Here is a 16795-nt window from a genome sequence, read left to right as displayed (position 1 = left end):
CCCTCCCCCTCTCTCTCTCTCTCTCTCTCTCTCTCTCTCTCTCTCTCTCTCACGGTGCTTCGAGTCCGTTTTTCCTCGAATTAGACGACAAAGATGTCCCGGAAAAATGCGATTCGGGAGAGCACATGTAATCCGCTCGCTCTTGGATTCAACTGAGAACATTCATATGATTTCCATGAAACCCCACCGCGGGAAGACTTAAGATCGCAGGTCAGAGGGAAAATGAGAGCGCCTTCACCCGCTTCTGCTGATAACATTCGCGGGGTGAGTCACGAACGATGGGAGAGGACAGCGTGCTTCGAATCGCTTATGATATTGTTCCTGCCGCCCCGTATAGACCTCCGATCTCCCTCCCTCCTTTCTCATCGCGTCCTACCGGCCTCTTTTCTCTCCTCCTTTTTCGTTCTCTCTCTCTCTCTGTCTCTCAAACTCCCACAGTTCAATAGGATTATCTTCGTAAAACGTGCCGCCTTTTTTCTCTTATCGAATAATCAATGTCGCCCGCAGGCGGGGAACGTCTTCACCTGACTGGCATCTCCGAGCGGGAGTCGGTGCTCGCGGCTGCTTCGTGATTTAAGTAGAGAAATCTTCGGGGAGAAGCGAAACTTACAATCAGACGACCCTCTCCGTTTGCGTAGTAATGGTAGCTATGCGTTCTCACGGGCATGACGCGGAGGGTGAACCGAAACCGCCATTGACACCGAATATAGCTGCTCGTTACGACGTGTACGTAAAATCAAGCGTCTCGTCATCGTGCTCCACATCTGATTGCGCCTCTGGCCTTCAAAATTTGTCGCGATACAATGAAAACTTGCCATTAGAGTGACAGCTTCGTGATAAAAACTGCAAAGCCCCGGAAGCCCGACGTGACGTTAGTCGACGTCAACTTGTCTTCCTACGAATGAATATGAAAGCGAATGAATATGAATACCGCATCCAGTCAACGCAAATCCAAGAACAAACTAATACTTCTGTCAGTTGTATCGTATAAATGTCACATTCACTCTGCATACAACTGTAAAATTTTCTTTAATTTTTGCAATATTAATGTGATTCCTTAGGGAATCAGGCCAAAGGTGATTGAACTTTAATCGGGAAATATATCTCTATAAGAAAAATCACCGCGATTTCCTTTCAAAGGGAACATATTGAGGAAGAAAAGAGACGTGGTGGAATGATTCAACACAAATTTAACAATTTAAATTTAACTCTGAGTTATTCTCCTTCTCGCGATAAATTTTGCACACGGATCTTCTTACTATGCGTCATTCTGCCCGCTTTCTACTTCACGTATCGCTGGATTTACAAATCATGTTCGTGGAGAAATCTCCCTTTGCACCCTTTAGTATAGCGAGTGGAGCGAAAAAGAGAGACAGAGCGCACAGAGAAAAGCGCGGAATTATTTACAAAGGTTATCCGGGATCCGAATCGGAGATCGCTCGTGTCTGTCTTGTCCCCTCTTCCCTCCCCCGACGCTCGTAATCGATGCACACTTTTCGTCATCCCCGCAGGAAGCTCAGTATCATCGAGGGTGGGTCTTGGAAGTGAAGGCGCGTTCACCTTCGGCTCCCTTTAACTTACGGCCCCACCCCGTCTCGTGAACGACAACGTACATAACTCAAGCGTGCCTGAAAGTTTTACGATATCTTGGTCCACGAGGATGAAGAACACGGACCGATGGTGGAGGGAGAGAGAAATGCAGAGAGGGCATCGATGTAGGCACGAGGAATTATTTATAAAGCCTTCTTCCAGACGAATTTCAGATCGCACGGGATCTCGCGTCGCGATACACGTTGCACATACAAAGTTATACGCTCCCTCGTTTGGCCGTGTGCACCCTTTGGAATTTCATACGTTCGTGCGAAAGTATTCACGACGTCTATTCTATCGCGTCGAGTGGAGCTGGGACCGTGCGGATCTTTAAGAAGTCATCGGGAAATGTGTCGGGGGAAATTGGAGGATCGAGATATATGAGGGCGGTTCAAGTGCCTCGGCGATCGCGCGCGAGATGAGAGAACATGATTAACGCTCGCTGTGTAATCATGAATAGTATCTTGCCCGACAATAGTTATCCCGCGTATCGGTGATGTAATCATCGCGCTAGGTCAATGATCGAATAACTGAACTCGCATGTTAATCATTGTGAGATACCTGCCGGAGCTTCATTATTTTAATGCGGCTAACAATACATGCATGTATTAGCAGCGCATGCATTATTATGCGCTTATAGGATAGTCGCTCGATACATTTATGTGCGCGAAACACGAAGAGTGCAATAACTGATATTTATCTAGATTTATTTATCATTCTGGGACGTGATGGTGGGGGCTTAAATAGCGGAGTTAAACAAACTTACGAACGAACCAATTAATAATCAATGAAGGACCAATTAATCGCCTTTTCTCTCTCTCACTCTCTCTCTCTCTCTCTCTCTCTCTCTCTTTGTCCTTCTCATCTCCATCTCCCTCAAATTCCCATGTAATTTCACTGTCCATTATTATTGCCGCATTAATTCATTATCGGCGAAACTAGTTACGCCCGCAAATGAGCTCGCGCTGAAACTTGGCCGACTCGCGAGCCCATGAATAATCAACGAAAAACCATCCGCGCAGCTCTCTTTTTCAATTTGGCGGTATAATTTCGCTATCGGATCGGGCCGCTTTTGAATGCCGCCTCTCAAGACACACCTCCAGACTGCAAGGAGCTGCTGGGCCGCACGGAAAGTTGCATGACGCGCGTTCTTCCCCCGCGAGGCTCCTTTTAATTCTATAGCGTTTCCCGGGGCGCATCGCGCACCGGAAGTTATTTCGGATGCGCCGCGCAAAGAATTACCATGCAAAGCAACCCCTTTGAGGCGCTGTTTAGATCAGCCCCGCAATTTTTCTCCCGTTTTCCCGGTGAACGCTTTTGAGGGCCGGCGAAGGGACGACGCCGACCAATTTCCTCGACACGAGTCTCATCCCTCCTTCCCTCCCTCCCTCCCTCCGTCACCCCCTCAGCTCGTTCCTGACTGCGTCGATGGTCGGTTCTGCCTAGGCGGACAGAGCAGGCAGGTGAAAACACCTGTCGTGCACGATCGCCTCCAGCTACGTTCACGTAATGCCGGTGCTACGCGCGCAGTGCCGCGGGGATGATCGGGCTGAACGACATCCGTGCGCCTCGTCGCCGCATCTCGTCGGGTATTCGGCGAGAGATGACAAGTGTAGGCGGCACTAGCTGAATTCCCGGGTCCGCATGTGCCGCATGTGCCGCACGTACCGGTTTGATATCCGCAATACGCCGGCGGGCCTATCTGGCTGCGAGTACGGTACATATGTGATAAGCGATAGCGTCCGGAGGCACACCGGGTATGTATCGCGTGATATCGCGAAAGTTTCCACCGCGAAGAGTTAATAATTCGTTGCCGTGAAGAGACGTATTTTTCTCCGCTGAAATATTTACCGCCCCGTTCTCGTCGGCTACTCTCCCATGAATAGTAATTTGCCGGAAGTGCAGCATTCGATCGTCGAGTAATTCAACGTAGAGGTTCGCAAAACTTCGCGTGGACGCGAGAGGAGCCAACGAGGGCACCTGAATCGCGAATGTCGACGTGAATAAAGTGGATTGTACCGCTGAGGAGGGTCCGAAGTGAGAATCGAGACGGCCAGATGCGTTACATTTTCGGGTTCTCTAGTCAACACCCGCGACTTCCATTTGTCCTTTTCGTGTTCAATCTATCGTCGACCTATAAAAGTCTTTGACCTTTAAATTTATTATTATCTCTATATTGAGAGATAAGATACTTAAGAAATAATAAGTATTTATTCGGTGGGTGCTAATATATAAATATTATTATTAATAATAATTAATTAATTAATAATTCTAAGTAAACACTTGTACTCATATGAAATATTTTTCAAACAAGAAAATGTACATTTCCTCAATATCTTAGCTTTTTATTACAAAACAATCGAAGCAATCGCTTATACTATTTAAATAAAAGAATTTCAAGTAAATATTATTAGTACTCGCCGAATAAATATGTTTTATTTTTTAGATATTGCTCTTTCAGTGTATTATGTAAGAATGTCATAATGTTTAGTTACGATAATAATTTTTTCTTTCTCTTCGACTAAAGCCGCAGGAAGAGAAAGTCGACGTCTCGCTGCGCAAGACGAAAAAAAGCGCACAGAGTCTTTCGATATATTGTGTGCATTTCCGGCAAATGAAGGGTTCAGTATCGTGAGAAGGTTGTCGAGCGTTAAATCAGCCGTTCCACAGAGCCCTAAATACTCGAACCCGTAATTTTCGCCAAATTGCGGTCACGGAGAATGCACTTCCGTCGCCGATGCAGTGCGTAACATGTCGACATGCCTGAATAAAGTGTTACGTTTCGCCTGTTGCACGAGACATCACCGATGGAGTCGTCGTAACTACGCGCACGTGACTCCGCGCGTGGCGAACGTCACGGCAGGTGGTGCGGCTTGGGTTTCAAATTCGAAAATTATAATGTAACCGATGTGGGCGTGGGGAGAGGGGTGAAGCTGTCCCCGAGCCATTCGCGAGCATGCAAGCGATCCAAAGTCGATCTCGTTAACCGCGACCGACTACTGTGCGCCGCGAGCACTCTGCTTTGCGAAACTTCGAATGCGCCAAGTTGGCGATTAACTGGCAGACAGACGCGCGATTTCGCATGATCACTTCCACGGTGTGGAACGGCGAACACCGCGTTTGTCAGCGAATCGTCGTCGCTGACAAATGGTGTTGCTGATTGTCCTTCAGTGCAAGTGTTTAATGGGCGAGGTGTGAATTGGTAATTAACTAATTATTGTACAATGAGATTCGCACACATATGAAACTAATCAGGACATTTCATTTGACACATATATATCTTTTTCATATACAGTAATTTTTTTATTAGGACAGATGCATGCAGAAAAATATATACTGTATTTAAACAAGTGTTACTTGTAAATATCTCATAAGTTTATATCTCCGCGAGTCTCTATCATAAAGTCCATCATAAGGATCCAATTTATTCAAAATACATATTCTGAATCCTTTAATTCAGCATTTTAATCAAAAATATTAAGCTGAAACAAAAATTCAATTTGTTTGAGTCGAACTTTTTTTTCGATAAAATGTTTTGAAAGTCCAAAATATCAAAATTTTATAATGATATTCTTATAAATTATATTCTGATATATATAATACATTTGTATAATATTTACTTTATAATATAAAATATATCATAAGTTGTATTCTTGTAAGAGGAATCAATTTTTCTTTTAAATATGTAATATTCAGGTACTTTAAAATTTGTCATGATTACATTTGAAAATTATCATTAAGGAAATATTCTTTGCCAAAAATCGCCATTACTTAAAAGAAGGAAAATAAACTAGGCGATAGCTTTTCTTAGCAGTAGGATAATATTCTTCTGTGTGTATGCATAAGATATTTTTATTGGAGGTTCGAAATCTTGTGAAAAGGATCATTTAGAATCAGCGTGCAGACGCGAGAAGGCGCAAATTTAATTGCAATTAAATGATTGCTCCCGAAAATGCTGAAAATATCGATTCACTTCGAACAGCTTTTGCGGCCACACGACTTATTTCTTCAATTTATCATTTCCCCGAGTTCTCAGCGACCTTGCGCGTTCGTGATTGTACGCGTGCATACGGTCACCTCGTCCATGTCTAAGAATCTCGAATGTCTGGTGGGCAAAGAGTGTTGATTATCCACGGCCTTGTGCGGTATAATCATCGGTGCTCAATTCTTTCATTCACTCGTGGCAGCATTTTTGCGCGTTACGACTGCGAGATTGCGATCGGACTGGGGTCGATTTCCTGCCGCGGCTCACTATTAAAGTCTGTAATTACTATTATTCCCCGCATACGAAGGCGCCCGGTGTGCATCCGTGCGATCCATTCGATTTACATAATTTGGGTAGCCACGGTGGCTATGCGGCACGCGATTGATCCTTTTCTCAGAGTTCGACTCGGCCGCGATTGCGACGAGATTAGGGCTCAATTTGCCACTTTCGACGGGCAATCGCGCCGGAAGAAAAGCCAGCGGCTGAATTGTGTGCTGCGTTCATTAAGATCGTGCGGCGCGCGGAGCTGCGTTTTATCCGATATTCCATTTGTGAGGCTTGCGCTTTGACTTTGAAACGCCGCGGAAAGCCGACCGCAGCTGATCGATACGGCGCGCTGAAAGGGAAGCGTGATCAAAGCAACGTAAACGCTTGTAAGCGAGCATCAGAAATCACGCCTTCGTAATGTCAACCGTCGAGTGCTATTTTGCTATTGTCGCGCGCAGCAAGAGTACTGCGATCGCAATCGAGCTGAAGCGCAAGCATGCCGAAGTAACCGCGACAATTTTACGCCCGTAACGCAATCAATTATCGTCGTTATCTAATTCGGCCGGGTACTATTGCGACAATTGGAGCACATTGAGGCGCGCAATTACGCGAAATTACGACGGCGTAATGTGACGTGGTGTAATGGTTTAATATCTATGGTGATCGAACGGAGAAGCAACCACGCGACTGCGACGTGTTCCATCGCCGCGGGATAAATTCAAATTTAGCTCGACCGCGAGTTCATCGCTAACGTGTCGCCGGCTATGCGCACCGATGATGATCGCCATAGTTCCCGTACATTTAGGCCCGTACTGATAGTTATTACTTGAAACTCGTCTCAAGTGAAACAGTCACACTCGTATTAATAGTCGTTACTTGAGACTCGTCTTAAGTGAGATACTCAGATTTCAATTTAGAGTTAGATGAGAGTTTTTTCAATTGAATCGCGTCTATAGATATAAATGTTATACTTATTATAATTCAAGCGAAAAATTTGGATCTGACACTGATTGTGAGTAAAAATCTGAATATTTCACCTGAAATAAGTTTCAAGTAACGATTACTACCAGATCTCAGATTCAAGTTCAAAGTTAAAGGAGAATTTTTCAAGTGAATCGCATGATTACAAACGTAAATGTCACATATAGTATACTTCAACTAAAAAACTTGAACCTGACTTTAAATAAAAATCTGAATATTTTACATGAAATAAATTTCAAGTAACAACTATTGTATTAATACGGACCTGAGAATTCTGAGGAATCCCTAGAAATACAAGTCTGGTCTACGTTGTCTCATTTTTTATATGTAGATCTGATATGGAATGGCGGAATAACCGAGCACACGGGATAATTAAAGAGCAGAAATATAGAAAACAAATATAACAACATATTTTAATTAGAAAATAAATAGATATAACAACAGGTTATTTAATTTTAATTAAATAATTCTGGAAATCACATATAAAAATATTATGTGCAGACAGATGTAATATTAAGTCAAATCTTTTTCAGTGATAATGGTAGTTGAGATTATAACAGATCATCTCTCATTGTTACTATTTTCGTAATTTATATCTTCATTTTTTTTTTTTGTTTACAAGATCTTACCAATTCAATTTTTAAGCACACACTTACCTGTTGGATAATAACTCAAAAATTTTTTAAATAATGATTAAAATGTCATTGAAAAGATAACATTTTAAATAAAAAAATAGTTATTCTCTATATAATAGATTTGTTCTTTGTCGAATGATTTTCCAAACTAATACACAGCAGTTCATTTTCACTCTTTTTGCCTTCAACGTTAGCTAATGTACATTCCAAAAGTTGAACTAGCGCAACCAGTTCGGCAATAGAAAACGAACCGTATGTATGCACATACGTCAGTTACACGATAGCTAGTACGCCGATTTGTGTCGAACTAGCAACATCGGCCAGACTCTCCTACTTCTAAGCACTCTACACGCATTCATAAAGACTCAATCGCAAAGTTCCAACATTTCTCCCGATAGTTTTCTTCCTTTTTCCTTCTTTCTTTTCAGCCTTTTGAATGAATAGCGTTTTACGATGCGCGTTATCCTGGCCGACGCGAACCGATCCGCGTTCGCGTTTCAAGTGCTGAAATAAAGGCCGCGCGCGCCCGGCCTCGCGGCGATCCCGCGTCCCATAATGGAACAGCGGAACGCAATTATATTTCTCATTTCCATCGGCGGGGGATCTCCCTCAATAAATACGCAAACAGCCAATAACAGCTTTATCGGGAGAATTCAGAGCCGGCGGCGGCGACGGCGACGGCAACGGCGGCGGCGGTGACGGTGAACGAGTGAGTCGACAGCAGGTAGCTCTCTGTAATGGAACTTCGTAAAACCGATTCGGAGAATCTCCCCTGGGCGAATTGCACCGGTGCGGTGCACCGATGCATCCGACCGCAGCTTCTGTCCGTCTCCGTCTGACCACCGTGCACCGCCGCGTCTTACGGTTGCATTTTAAAGTTGCGTTCACTCGGTCAACGCGGACTGCGGTTCACCGGATGTTCTTCATTCGTTCACTTTATCCGCAATTCGCAATTGACGTATCACTCCCCGGTAGTGCCGACGCACTTCTTGCTAAAACGTTAGCTATCGTCTCGTTGTGGAGACGAATTTGCAAATAGCGGATTGACGATCGCCAATTTACAAGAACCTAATTTCGTCTAAATTATTTATAATCAAACTTTAGTGCAGGAAACCCAATAAGAGCTCATGCGAGATGTCGAAACACAATACATTGACAAATGGACGAAGAACTGGAGCACTTGAACGCCCTGAAAAATTAACTACATTGGTTCAACCACAAGCCATTTGATTGCTCATTTGTTCAGTGTCTCTCGGTTTACTTGTAGATGTAGTGTGTTTCACAGTCGACATCTTGTGTGGCCTCTTATTGCCTCTTCTGATCCACAAGCTTGATTGTACGTCTCAGAGCTTGATAACTTATTCAATAAATTCGCGTTATCATCTATTTGCCATACTTAATAAATTCACCCTTCAGATCGACTCGCTCGAGTTCATAAAAATGCCATTACCAGCACTATTGCGGCGATTCCTTCAATTCCACGTCGCGGATATTACGTAAGTTTCTAACAATAGAAACTAGAAGGGAACACCTAACTGGAGAGTTGGCCAGCCAAGGACGTTGTACCGGCGGCGTAATACAGCCACGGTGAAACAACGCGATCGCACTTGGAGGATGGACAGGACGCGGTCGATGGACGAGGATGATGTAAATGAAACTGCGCGTTTAGCGCGAACTTCCGGAAGGGAGAAGGAGGAGCAGGATAGAGAAGGATCGTGCGCCAGGATGGAGAGTGACAGCACAGGCGAACAGGACCGTCGAGAGAGATAGAGAGGACGAAGGGATGAGGAAAAGGGGGTTGTAAGTTCGTTGCTAAAATGAAATTACCGCACCGTGAAAGCAGCGCTTTGCATGAAATCACGCCGTAGCAAGGCGAAGAGAGGATGAGAGAGAGGGGAGGGGGAGAGAGAGAGAGAGAGGAGGTAGACAGCGAGTCCAGAGCGCGATGGGCGATGGCAGTTTGAGCTCTGTCCTTCTCGTTCCCCTCTGTCTTCCAGGGTGACTCCTCCCACCCCTGAATAAGTGAATTTTCGCGCGTTCGCCCGGAGCTTTGCGTTCCCCCCAGGGTACACTTGCTGCAACAAGACGAAGAGCGCGATTTCGCGGATCCAACTGTTTTCTCCAAGTCCAAGTGGAAATCAGGCGTCGCCCTTTTCGCAGATTCCGTTGTTTTCCAACCGTCGCATGATTGACGCGCGTGCCCGCGAGATTTCGCAAGTTCGCGATAAATCTGTCAACGCGCGACGTTGTTTGACTTTTAGCTGGAATAACAGCGAGAAAAGCGACTCTTGTTGTTGATAGTGCGACTTGTTCAATGACACAATTGTAGGATCGACAATATTTTATATATCGCGAAAGAGACAAAAAAGAAAGAGATATGTAAGACGCACCATTTTGCATCTATGAAGAAACTAATTCGCCAATTGCAACTATCCTATTCTGACACACGAGAACGCTACAAATCGGCGAAAAAAAAATCCTTAAATAAGAACGAATGGACGTTCAGTCGCAAGATATTTCGGTAACTATCGCGAAAAGGGACCTGATAATAAGAAATAACTTGGCATTTCATATTTTCCAATTTGCACGGTGTTGTCGGAGTCGTCCTCCGAGGACAACGAGCTCCTTTCTTTCCCTCGTCTTCACGTAGTAAAGCCTGCGATAAGGGTCGCGCCGGAAACGGCAGTTAGACACTGGGAGGGTTAAAACGGAACCTCCTGGACGAAGGGGCGAGGACACGAAGCGAGGAGGGCGAGAGTTTGTTAGCAAGTTTTATAGACTATCAGTCGACTCGTTAAGTGGCGACTAGGAGGACTCCTTTCCGCCCGCGTTATTACCATTCGCGGCCCCCCTCACGCCCTCGCCGCTCGATGTCGACAACGAACGACGTTAGACAGACCGTTGTCGACCTACTCGGCGACGTTACCCTCTTATCCCGCGAGAGCAACCCTCCTCCTTTCGTGGAACTCGTCGTGGCGGCCGTATGCTAATGCCGGCGGCATTAGCGCGCCGCGGAAACTATGCGAAACAAACAAGCGAGAATTCCGTCCGATGGCGCGCCCACCCGCTAGTGCCAAGCCAAGCACCCTCCCTTAACTTTCGAACGAACTGTGGGATAACGTAGCCGCTCGGTTCGCAGCTGTGATATTTAACCCATTCTCGGGGCGAGACGATTCAGTCGACACACGAACGCAAGGAGACGCAACGCACTGCCGATCCTACTGTAGATTCAAAATGCTAGTCCGCGCTGCCAAAGATTCGTCGTTTTTCAATTAAATTCTAGCTTGTAGAAAGTTGTTATTGGATTGGTGCAAAAGGTTTGTCAGTTTTCTCTCAAGTTCTCGTAGAAAGTTTGGATATCAAAAGATAGAGAGTCCCCTCGTTAAATGTCTAAGAAGATACCGAGTCGTCTATTTTACTCGTAACGATTCCGTCAAAATTAGATAATTTCGTTTTCTGTTTCATTTCAAACATGACAAATCTTTTGCACTAACCTGATACATTAGATATGAAAAAGAAAATTATAACAGAGCCTGAGAAATCCAAAAATCACCGAATTAATACTGTCTGTTTTACGCATGAAAATGAGCTACTGTAATTTCGTTTATATCAGAGCAGATTACACATATGTATATAATTTTGTACGTATTTGTTACGTTGTGTTAGAGATTGAATAGGACAGTTAGGCATGTTATATTTGGCAGAAGCGATAGTTTATTAGTGGCAAAAAACTGTCGAGTGATCAAATATTTCGGAAAAGAGCCAATCTCATAATTCTTGTACGAGAACTCCACTAAACAATGCCATTTTCCCTCGACTTGTCGCAAATAATCGAGAACAAAAGGGATGGTTCTTCACGTCGGACTTTTGTATACGTTTTGACCGACCGGCAATGGCACGAGATCCGGAAAACGGCCCCGGCAACGTAATGAAAATTAATTGCTCTCGAGAAGCGTCATTGTGAGATGGCGGAATCCTCCTCGCGCAATGACTTCTCTACTTCTGTTCTCCATCGTCAAGATGAATCACGCGCCAGTCTCGGTTACGAGGCGGCAGGAAGAAGAAAAAAACAGCGTGAGGCGAGATCGCTGGGTACAATATTCCTTGCAAATGGATACAAACGAGGTGATTGGCCCGGGCCAATCCATCACGACGCGCCTTGCTTTTTCACCCCCTCAGTCGCGCGGCCGGGCTTATCCGTCGCGGCACGGTCTCACCCTCCCTGTTCTACCCTCGCGAGAAAAGAAAACGAAGCGAAACACATCCATATGCAGTGGCCGTCGATAAACAAGCGCCGAGTAAAGCAGAGAACATCCCTTCGCCGGCCAATCCGTCGCGCGTTACTCTTTATACGTAGTGAGGGTTCTACGTAGTGTAGGGTTTACGATTCGAATTGAACGCGTACAATATACCAATTTTATAACGCATGTGTGAATTCAATATTAAATATTAAAGTCTCTATTATATACTATAAGAGATAAAATTAAAAATAAAAGGCCTATAATAGCCTTAATACAAAACCTATCTTCTCGACAGAAGTGATCTAAAATCAGTATCGATACATTTTTTTATTTATTAGGATTATAGTTATCAATTGACGGATTTTGAAAAAAAAAAGAATATTTCACATGGATATAAAAAATCAAATTTAATCTTTTCACTGAAAAGTACGAGCTTTTAATAATAAAAATTTGAGCTTTAAAATAAATAAGTAAAAAATAGCTTTGATATTCGCAAAGTCTCCGTGAACCGATAACTATAACTCTAATGAATAAAAAAATTTATTGATACTGATTTCAGGCCATTGATATTAATCTCAGAACGGAATTGAAATGAACATAGTGATATATTAATATTCACCATGAAAAAGTCTAATTTTTTATATAAAGACACTGTTAAATGTCTTAAAATAGACATGCATAATAAGCAAATTTATACTCCTATAACTTTATAACTTTTTACAACTCTCCAAATTTGAGTTAATTTTTACTGCTGTCAGGGTTCTGTGACCTCTTAATCTATTTTACTATTGCAATCCTCTAATATTCGTTACCATTCATAGTCGATGTCCTACGGTTTCTGCAGTTTGTCACTCGCAGGGATCACGAAGTCGCTCTCATTGTCCAAAAGCTAAGTGACACGAGAGTAAAGAAGGGTTGGAACTTGTCGGTAATTTTTGACCGTTAACCCTTTCACCAGCTGCACGCTGCACGTATTCTACGGTACGTAGGCACTGTCACGCATCGAACACAGTCACGCATTGCGGTCGCACCGCGCGACTATTGTCGAAATAAAGATGCAGATGTCGATGAGACCGCGCATACTCTTTTCAATAACCTAAAAAATATATCATGCGACGTGGAACACGAGCGAGTTAGTGGCACGGTGATCGCGACACAACGAAAAGCCGAACGATAATGATGTTGCTGCACTTTTAATAGTTGGTTTTACAAGCTCCCTTCACATAGCATGACGCTACGTGCGTGTGCGTCGTTAAAGGTGGAACAACGTTCGAATAACGAGCACATGAAGTGATAAATACATCACACATCATGATATAGCTTATAATTTTATCATGTTACATCGAGAAAAAAGGAAACATCTTCATCTGATTAAAATTATAATTATTTTTGGTTTCAACCATATCTTTAGTTGTTCTAACGCGAAAATAGTAATACTAAAATGCATACAAAGTTCATATCATTATTAGTATTTAACTAGAAATCAGCATCAGTATAATTCAACCAGAAAAATGTTTTTCTTGATCATAATTTATAATAATTAATTCTCTATGTGATCATAGTTACAAACATTCTTTTTTCAGTGTACACAATATTTTATCACTGTATGTATTGTATGCTTATGAGAATGAGAAATTTCACTACCGCGAAGCGGTCAACGTGTTTCTGATATTTAATATTAAAAATATTCATGCGATTAAACTTTTATTTAAACTTTCGAAAAAGAAAAAAACGAGGTCAAACTGGAATGATTAATAAAATCCTTTAGGCAAGTAAAGAAAGAGGTGAACAATGCCTCGCGGAGAATAACTTTGAAAACTAATTTGTGTACACACTTTTGCAATATCCTCGCATTGTTTCTCGCGAATTGATTTATCGTGGGAACTTCGTTCCTTGATTACGCAAGCTATACCGCTTCTAGCGGGTTGTTCGCGTGCCTTCAAGGTAAATATCGAATGCCGTTTATTTCGAGATTGATATTTATCCCATATGAAACGAGAAAAGACGTCGATAGCCGTTATCGACTTGGAGTATTCGTGACGCAAACGCGGTTCTTCACGGCACTGGAGAGACGTCGTCCGCGCGAATAGCACGGCGAGTCCTTCCTGCCTGCTTGGTCGCGCTCTCCGGCCCGGGATTTCCGGAGTCAATTCGCATAATCCTGTACGGCCGTCGCACCTGCGGGACACGTCGTAATGCTCCGGGATGTGCCGTAATATGACCGGGAGATAGTGTATCGGAGGACGCCGCCGGTAACGGCATTATGCTGCCTCCCGCGCGTCAGCCCGGCGCGTTACTGCGAGACGGGGACGTATAAAATCCGCGGCCTTATGCCGGATGGCTGTCCGTAAACGCGTCATGGGTGATTTCGCAGTCCCATAAAAGGTCCGTGCCATTTCCCCGCGTCTTCGTTCTCTTTCTGGCCGTTTCGAAGCGCGCTCGTCTTGTTTATCCCGGCGAATTCGATACCTTGTCTCTCTCGCGACACGACACGACGCGACGCGCAATCCACAGATTCGCCTGGAATTACCGTCGCACTGGCGCTCGTCACTGCTTAACGTTAAACGGAGTGACAGGTGCGACGACCGGGGCTGCCGACGTTTCACGGTGATGACGAGTAAAAGTGAGCATCGTGAGACTAATTACGTGAAACGTTTACTGTAGGCGGGTTTTATATTCGAAAGTTATCGTCAACACGAGTGTGTCAATTGTTTCTTCTTGACGCGGGTGTAATAATAACGAGCGTGTAAGAAGTATGATATAAGATCTGTTCTTTTTAGTTGAACTGTTTGAACACACTAGTGTAGTAAGTTAGAAAGTAAAACAAATATATTTTATTTCATTTTAACTTATTGCACCAGTCTGCCCCAGTTCAAGTTGTTCAGCTAAAAAGAACAGACGTATAATATACATGGAAAAGAAAATTTGGTTGTATTAACGTGAAGTTTGATTTTAACGAACAAACCAACACACTTTAGTTGAAGAATACAAAATTGCCATGATTCTTATGACACAAATTTGATTTCAAGAATTCGAAATTCTGTTCTTATAATTAAAACGCATTGATTCGTTCATTGCAAACAAACTTCGTACTAATGTATACAAACCTTTTTCTCCATAGCAATTGAGAATCACTATAATATAAAGATTAAGGCGTATTTCATTCGTGAGAATGCGGAGCATAAAATGTTAACTATACGTCGACTAAATTCTTATTGTAGAAGCTTTGTCAAGTCGAAATTTAGATTCTACGTTAAGCCTGCAAATATCGTGGAACTTACAGGCCAGTGAAGAATCTCGAGATATAGCGTCTATATAGACTATTGTGTTTTTTTGATGCTACAAATCGTAGCCGCTTTTTCCATGTGGGAACTTAAAAAAGAATTTGCCGACCCGATTTGTGTTTACCCGAGTCGAAATGTTGATTCTACATTGACCTTGCAAATTCTGTCAAATTTGAAGAGTCAATGAAAAATCTCAAGATGTACAAACTACTGACTTACCTTGATACTGCGGATCAGTTGTTTACTGCCGTTTTCTCCATGTTGCAGAAGCTTGAAGAAACACTCATTCAAGAATTATTATTTAAGGATATATTGCCTATCATCTCAAAAATGTATATAATGAAGATTTTGATAAAATTGCAAGTTAACCGATATTACATCTAAAAGTGATCACAAACGATTTGACATTGATTCAGAGTTTGGATAAAAAATTATTCCACAACAAAGTGTAAAATCAGCAAACATGATGACGTCAAATGACGTTTTAATAACATATTAATAACGTTTCAATAATATGTCGTTAATGCGTCATTTGATGTCGCCCTGCTAAGTATCTTAAACTATGCTGTTATGAAAATACGATGCTGCTATCTTTAGTAAAAAGAGAGGTATCGAAAAAATAATGGAATAAATAAGAATCTCAATTTTTGTATACATATACTTTAAGTATTTAAAATAATGTTTGCAAAATTCTTTCGTGTGATTCAAAGAGATAAAGTTAAAAAAAAACAATAATATAGAATAAAGTTAATAAACTATAAAAATATATTAAAATAAAAATATAGTGTTATTAATCCATGTAGGGACTATACGGGCAATGCATCCTTATCAAATCTTATCTTTAATTATTTTTTTAGTTACAATATTTTAGTTATATTATTTTAGTTACAATACCCGATGAATCGAATTTGAGTTATTAATTATTTATTATTCAATTATCTCATTAAATTTTTAGTAGAATTTCATTTATAGACTGCGGATCGCTCGATCGTGATTCGACGATGACAATTTGAGAGCCGATATTCACCTCGATATTTTCGAACAAAATGACAAAGTCTAAAGACGCGCGCGCACGACGTGATCAAACCGTCCCTTCATACACGTTTCTGGCTTTCTGCCCGACGCATTACGTTTCGCGGAGAAATTTCGCGAAAATTAAGTGCCCGGATACATCGAATGCACAAAACCAATACTCGCTCACTGCCATTCGTATCTTCTGTTCGGCGGAGAAATAGCAAAAGTTAAAGAAATCATGGCAGCATATCATCCACCCAAATGTGAGACTTTCGGAGTCTTCAAAAATGTCTCTTCACGAGCTGTATAAAAGTGGCCACAATAACTATGGCTCGATCGTTATACAATCAATAATTCATGATAAATGAAAGTGTGGCATTTATAATTATAATTGGTAAATGTATTCACACGCGATTGGAAATGAGCGAAATGTGGCTATATTCGAACGAAGTGTGGCCGTATTCGTACGATTATGTACGTTATTCAACGATTTTTCAACCACGAGGAAGATCCAAACATAAATTATAAGTTGCGTCCTCATCACTTATCTTATAGTTAACTACCTTGATACTTCAGTACCTACCTTAAACAACTACCTAATTCCCCCGATGCATCTCTCTTCGCAAGGGAAATGTCGCAAAAATTACGCGCACAGGTGCATTCGATGCATAAAAACTAATTGCTATTCACGATAGTTGCACCACTCAGCCGAGAAAATTTCATAAAACGCACATTGTGTAAAACTCGAAAAAATTAAGAATCTTCAATCATATTTTACACCGTTACAGAAATCATACG

General features: G+C 42.4%; 1 protein-coding gene and 1 long non-coding RNA gene across 2 annotated transcripts in view; one reads left to right on the top strand and one right to left on the bottom strand.

The window, feature by feature from the left end:
* The window catches only part of LOC116846782, a 546096-nt gene that overhangs the window by 236461 nt on the left and 292840 nt on the right, over nt 1-16795 (top strand). The gene's annotated exons all lie outside the window — the stretch shown is intronic.
* LOC116846791 overlaps nt 1-16795 on the bottom strand; it is a 180450-nt gene that overhangs the window by 162102 nt on the left and 1553 nt on the right. The window lies entirely within an intron of this gene.

Source organism: Odontomachus brunneus, unplaced genomic scaffold, assembly GCF_010583005.1.
Source record: "Odontomachus brunneus isolate Ranch 3 - 2012 unplaced genomic scaffold, Obru_v1 Obru_scaffold_069, whole genome shotgun sequence".
In the NCBI taxonomy this organism is placed as follows: Eukaryota; Metazoa; Arthropoda; class Insecta; order Hymenoptera; family Formicidae; genus Odontomachus; species Odontomachus brunneus.
Note: the sequence above shows the minus strand (reverse complement) of the source record. Positions and strands in the feature narration are given on the sequence as shown.